The sequence below is a fragment of the Onychostoma macrolepis genome, chromosome 01 (assembly GCF_012432095.1).
Source record: "Onychostoma macrolepis isolate SWU-2019 chromosome 01, ASM1243209v1, whole genome shotgun sequence".
NCBI classification, from domain to species: Eukaryota; Metazoa; Chordata; class Actinopteri; order Cypriniformes; family Cyprinidae; genus Onychostoma; species Onychostoma macrolepis.
The window spans coordinates 4,520,384-4,527,512 of NC_081155.1; the positions used below are offsets into that span (position 1 = coordinate 4,520,384).

The 7,129-nt window shown below is 33.8% G+C and overlaps 1 protein-coding gene and 1 long non-coding RNA gene across 2 annotated transcripts in view; one reads left to right on the plus strand and one right to left on the minus strand.

Annotated features, from left to right (window-relative positions):
- LOC131536455 (protein NLRC3-like) overlaps nt 1-7,129 on the plus strand; it is a 101,126-nt gene that overhangs the window by 10,658 nt on the left and 83,339 nt on the right. The gene's annotated exons all lie outside the window — the stretch shown is intronic.
- LOC131547805 (uncharacterized) lies at nt 4,400-7,013 on the minus strand. The gene is made up of 2 exons (XR_009273019.1): nt 5,380-7,013; nt 4,400-5,021 (listed from the first exon to the last, which is right to left on the minus strand). It is a non-coding gene; the product is annotated as an uncharacterized LOC131547805 (long non-coding RNA).

Below are 7,129 nucleotides of genomic sequence, written 5' to 3' on the forward strand. Positions count from 1 at the left end.
AAAAACTAATTAAAAATGTAAAAAAAAATTTCATTTAAAAGAAACTTGACTTAAAAAATTAGAAGAGTTTTACAAACAACATACCATATGACTTAAAATAATTAAAAATCATCATTTAAAACATTTATATAAAATGTTAACTGAAATGATCAATTGCTACTGATAATTAGATACAAACAGAAACAAGCTACTCAGAACTAATAAATGAAATGGCCACGCAAGAAACAGTATTTACATTAGTAGATGTTGCAGATCTTACCTATTGTGAGTAAAGCACCTTGGCAGGAACACAAAACACACCTTTCATTAAGGACCTGAAAAATTACAAAGGATAAAAACAAACAACATTTGATAAAGATTGTGAAATTGAATTAATCTGAATTGGAAAAACTACAAACCAATAAAATAATCACACTTTGTAATTTTTATTGAAAGTATCACAACAAATTAAAAAAAAAAAAAAAAAGTTTCAAACCAAGTATTAACCACTGTTAATTTTGACAGCAGATTTTAGTTTAGTTTTAGTCGGATGGACACCTAGTGGTTGAGCATAGTATTGCAGACATTTATTTGTAGAACAAGTAAATTTGAGATAAAATAAACTGTGGGATTTTTACTCATTCATTTTGGTAAACCCAAGTCAAATAATCTCTGAAATGATATTCAGAGATCTTATTAAGTTAATACAAGTTTTTATTTTTGTGATATTTACAAAGCCTCTGAATTATTTTTTTTACAGTCTTTAGTGTCTGAATCTCATAGTCCTCAATCTGAATTTACAGATATAGTGTCAGTAAACATGATTCACTAAGAAAATCGGTAACCCAGTGTTAAACTGTGCATAGAGACATTTAAACTGATCTGACCCTATAGTTACTGTTCACTGCTGCAGCCTTATGAAGTAAGTTTGATTCAGTCATATTAAGTCATAATCGTTCATTTATTTTGACTGGAATACAACCTGAAAGTTTTTACGTTAACTGTAAATAACAGTAACTATATTAGCATCTACACCAGCAGACAATATTGTTTTGTTCTAAGTGCGTAGTTTTGTTGTCTGCTCAGAACAAGAAATTGTTCTGAAAGTGATTCCAATAATTTCATCTGTCGTCATTATTATAGTTGTGACTCTTTACTGGCCTAGTACATCAATAATCCCTTTAAAGGTATACACGTGAATTAAACACAGGATAATGTCCTCATCGTCATCATCATCGTCATCACCACCACAGTATTGTAATGTATGTCTGGTGCAAGAGAAGCATCAGAATGCTGACTGAGGAGTGCTGGGAAGTTAAAGAGGAACAACAACTTTAATGGAGTCAGATAAATAAATGAATTATGCAAGTCATCAACTGATTTTTGTTCAGAATAGTGGTTCAAAAAAGCACAGTAATCAATGTCGATGTAGCTCAGAATCTGTATAAACAAATAATACATTTATTTTACACTCGCATGCTTTAAAATACCAAGATTTTGCAATGACACTGGTGTTAAATGCAAAGTCAACCAAAAATTATTACTTGACATGAAAACACATTCAGGAATTCATCATTCCAGTGTTACAAAATATTATCCCATTTAAACTATCTACAGTAGCTTTTATAAGATCACACCAAATGAAAACAGATTTGGTCAAACACAAGTATGCAATAGCATATCATAAAAGCTAAAAGACTTTAAGCAGCAAATCTTTCATTTTTATTTTTATGAGGTCTTGGACAATGAAATGCATGAGAAAGATAAAAAAATTGGACTGCTTGAAAAAGACAGTTTGTCAGATATGGGTAGTTATTTCATTACGTATATTTAAAACATGCATTTAATTACTTTTGAGTATTTTGCTGGAAAATAATTACATGTAATTTATAAAAAAAAAATATTTTGAGAGATTGACAATGCATTTAAAAAAAATAATATAAATAACAAAAATAAATAAATATAACAAATATCAAATAATAAATAAATACTTAATACATAATTTTATTGTTAAATAATTTTTGTTTTTTGGGGGCTAGATTCAAGTAAATCATGTGACACATGCTGTTGGGTCCAGTGAGATCATTGTGAACTATGAACATTGTGAACCCAATGAAAGAATCTGCTTTTATGCTCAATAATGGCATTTCACCTAAAACTGAGAAATCAGTTATTATTTACGCACTCTAGTCTTGTTCTCATGAACCTTTTTTTTTTTTTTTTTTTTCAGACCACAAAAGTCTAAAAAAGTAAAATGGTGTCTAAATGTCGCAGCTGGTCGTCAGTTTAAAAAAAAAGTATGTTTTTGACCAACTTTTCCCAATTTTTCATTTAACTTTTTGTGAATCTTTACGCTGGTTGTCTGAGCTACTTTTGTTCTTATTGGCTTGCAGCAGTGTACAGTATGAGGGACAATGCTGGCATGAAATGTTTGACAACCACAGTTCCTAAAACAATATCCTACACTGTAAAAAAAATTATCATGGGTCTTGTAATTTTCTTGTAAGGTGATAATTAAAAATAGTGAGTATATTTCATTAAAGAAATTGTGATTCAGTGTTGTATAGAAAATATTGAGGACTTTTAAAACCAAGAGATGCGTTTTCCTCATTTTCTTTAAAGTTTTTGAGGCTTGAATTGAGGAACTGATTCAACTAAAAAAAAATTAAGGAAAGAAGGCTACCTATTTATTTTAATGTATTTGATTAAAGTCATTTATAATTCATCAAATGTATGAAATATATATATATATTTAAATTATAAGTTACTTTAATCAAATACATCATCATGCCAGTGTTTTGTACCGTATTTTCATACATTTGATGAGCATGTATTTGTAAATGTTTGTGTGTCTCAGTTGTTTCTTACAGCAGATTGTTAAATCTGACACAGAGACAGTTCAGAATCATAAAGCTTGAATCCAGCATAGATGGGTTCAGTGAATGTGGTGTTGAATGTGTGTAAGTGTGTGAGTGTGTGTGTGTGTGTGTATCAGAGACACTGTAGAAGGACAGAGAGCTGGCAGACCAGTCCAGATACACTCCTACTCTATCAGATGGTGGTAAATGGGTACGTTATTGCTCACATTATTGTGCCAGACAGTGAATCCATTACCAGAGCAGAACAGACTCCAGGGGCCTCATGTATAAACGTAAAACCTCGAGTTTAATTAAAGGTCCCATGACATGCTGCTTTTTGGATGCTTTTATATAGGCCTAAGTGGTCCCTAGTACTGTATCTGATGTCTCTTTCCCGAAATTCAGCCTTGGTGCAGAATTTCAGCCACTACTAGCCAGTCCCACAATGAGCTTTCCTTAGGACGTGCCATTTCTGTGTCTGTAGCTTTAAATGCTAATGAGGAGGAGAGAGGCGGGGCAAGGTGGAGGGTGGGTGTGTGGCCTTAACCAGCTTGCGCTACCATGTGCTACCATGCACTAATTTTGACAGTGGATGTATTGCAATGGTTCGTAGACACACAGTCCTTCAAGCTTTTCAGTTTGACCCAGAATCTGATCCGGATGGAGAAGTTGCAACTCAGCGGCTACAGCAGGACGTCTCCGAATGGTTAGGTTAAAATATTGTGTCTGGTACTTTAGTAGGTTTGTTTATGTATGCTGTTACAGTTATTATCATGTAGCTAATGCTAGCCATAGGCTTGGATGAAGGAACTAAAAAAATACTTCTGTGTTTTCTTTTTCTTCCAAACACTGAGCAACTGTCATGCTTCGCTCGTTTGCAAGCCATGATGTCTCTCGAGGAAAAAAAAAAATATTGCGCTCGCCTCACATGGTAGTAGCTCATTTTCTCATGGGCGGGCAAAGCAGAGAAAGGGGAGGTAACCTTTCCCCATATGACGACATAAAGGGAAGATTCCAGATTGGGCATCTGAGCTTTAATTTTCTCAAAGACGAAGCAGGATACCCAGGGCTCGGTTTACACCTATCGCCATTTCTAGCCACTGGGGGACCATAGGCAGGCTAGGGGAACTCATATTAATGTTAAAAAACCTCATAAAGTGAAATTTTCATGCCATGGGACCTTTCATTTTTTCTTGTCAACAGGTTCCACAAAATTTAATTATGAAAGTTGACAACAAATAGTTCAAGGTTAACTAACTTAATGGAGTTATTTTAGGGAGAAATAATATTTTTGCCAACTATTATCACTATTTTTTTCTCAACAAGAGACGTTTGAGTTTAACTAACTTAAGTCAGTTATGTTATATGGATTAACAAAATTTGTTTAGAAGTTGCATATTACATATTTGTCTATTCAAAGTAAACTAATGATTTTACAACAAAACATTAAATTCAAGCTTAATTAATCAAAATAAAATGCTTTCACTAAATTTTTACTAGTTAGGTTGAATTAACTCTAGTTTGTCAACAGGTTCCGCAAAAATTACTTCAGTAAACTCAACTCAACATTTCTTAGTTCCTTTATTCACCAACACAAGAGTTCATCAACAACACAACTCTTTATCAAATTCTGTTTTACAAAAGAGAAAAAAAGTTAAGCATACCCATGAGTGGCAGCATTTAAAGTTGGTTATATTTACCTTTATTAAAAACAACAACAACAACAACTCTGGACAACTTTACATGCATGTCACCCAGTGGTGCGTCACACACAAAAGAAAAAAAGAAAAAAGGTATATAATCTTTCAAGTGTTTTTCAATTAAATGGTTTCAAGTGCAAAGCAGGCCTCAATGTTAAACGCCACACGCTCAATGTTGGTTCAATACAGTTTGTTTTTAAGCATCTGTACCTTGGTTGAGAGTCTGGTAGCATCCAGCTGGAGGAAGATTTTCTGAAGCACCTCAAAGAACGTTTTCAGTTCAGGTTCATTGCATATATGACACCCATTAAGAGTGCACATGCAGAAGCGATGTCTCCCAAGTCGTGAAGCACTTCAACACCCTCATTCACTATTCCAACATCAACTGGAGTGGTGGTGGCATCACCTCCCTCAGCATTAATGTTGTAGATGCCAAAGACAACTTGTTAAAAAAGTCCCTCTGTGCAGCACAGTCATCTGAATCCTTTCCACACACAAAAAAGGACAACAATGAAATCACCAGCCAATTACATAATTCCAAAGAGCTCATTTGCATTGCAGTTTTCTCCGTAAATGTTTTAAAATAGTGCTTTATTACTAACTTTTGATCCAAACTGATTCCTCACAATTTGTACACTCACAGGCCACTTTATTAAGAACACCTGTATGATCTGATGCCATCTAATATAGCAGCTCTGTCATAAATTCTACTTCTATAATTTTTCAATTTTAAGATTAAATGATCAGAAACGTGATTTTGGTCTAGACCAAAATTGCCATTCCTACAAGCCATATCCCACAATGTTAAATGGATATTGTGATATTCTTAAGCCCTAGAATACCGTTACTGCTGCCAGATACTCTTTGAAGAGACTGCTCGGATCTTCATTCAGATAGACACAAAGTGCCCTGAGGAGGCACTCCCTCTTCTTTTCAACAGTTTCATTCTAAATAGAAAAAATGCAGCATCAACCTATTACACTTCTATAATTATGTGAAATGGGTAGATGACATGAACAGTACAACGACCATTTACTTATACAAACATTATTAATGATTATGCAATTAGTCAATTACAGAGTACACTCAAGTAGGGCTGTCACGATAACTACTTTTTGTTGTGTGATATATTGCACCAAAATTATTTGCGATAAATGAAATTGCCATTTTAAGACCATTTTATCTGATTTCATAATGACAGTATAATGATAAAACAGCATAATAATGCAAGTACACTCTTTCAAAGAACATTTTATTCTTAAGAATATTTAGATACTGGAATGAGAAATGTGAACAAATACACTGAACAAAATTTTAAACGCAACACTTGTTTTTGCCCCCATTTTTCATGAGCTGAACTCGAAGATCTAAGACTTTTTCTATGTACACAAAAGGCCTATTTCTCTCAAATATTGTTCACAAATCTGTCTAAATCTGTGTTAGTAAGCACTTCTCCTTTGCCGAAGCATGATTATTGCACAGGTGTGCCTTAGGCTGGCCACAATAAAAGGCCACTCTAAAATGTGCAGTTTTGCTGTATTGGGGGTCCGAAAACCAGTCGGTATCTGGTGTGACCACCATTTTCTTCACGCAGTGCAACACATCTCCTTTGCATTGAAGTGTTGCGTTTATAATTTTGTTCAGTGTATATCTTATCCTGTAATAGATAAAAATAAATAAATAAACACCTTTGTTAACAAAAAAAGTGCACAGTAACAAGAACTAGGACGAAACAAAGTAACATTAATGGTCAGCAGTTATTAAGTGTTTGGTCAAGCTCATAAATGGGGTCATATTTGAAAGTGAAAGTGAAAGTGAAAGTGAAGTGACATACGGCCAAGTATGGTGACCCATACTCGGAATTTGTGCTCTGCATTTAACCCATCCAACGTGCACACACACAGCAGTGAACACACACACACCGTGAACACACACCCGGAGCAGTGCTTTGAGCTTAACCACATATAATAATTTCTTTGGCATCTGAATGTAGCCAATGATGACGTTCGCTGAGATGAGTCTCTGTTATGGACTCTACAGAGGTGTGATCTAAGTGCATTCCATGATTGAATGTACATGGACAACTAGTATATGGACAATGATATGGGTGCCTACGCCCATATTGAGGATGTTTTAAACTATAATGTTTAGTTGAGGTCTTTGAACCGCAACCTTTACACTGCCACCTTCAATATCTGTAACAAGCACAAACACCACCAAAAAACAAAACAAAAAAACTAATTAAAAATGTAAAAAAAAATTTCATTTAAAAGAAACTTGACTTAAAAAATTAGAAGAGTTTTACAAACAACATACCATATGACTTAAAATAATTAAAAATCATCATTTAAAACATTTATATAAAATGTTAACTGAAATGATCAATTGCTACTGATAATTAGATACAAACAGAAACAAGCTACTCAGAACTAATAAATGAAATGGCCACGCAAGAAACAGTATTTACATTAGTAGATGTTGCAGATCTTACCTATTGTGAGTAAAGCACCTTGGCAGGAACACAAAACACACCTTTCATTAAGGACCTGAAAAATTACAAAGGATAAAAACAAACAACATTTGATAAAGATT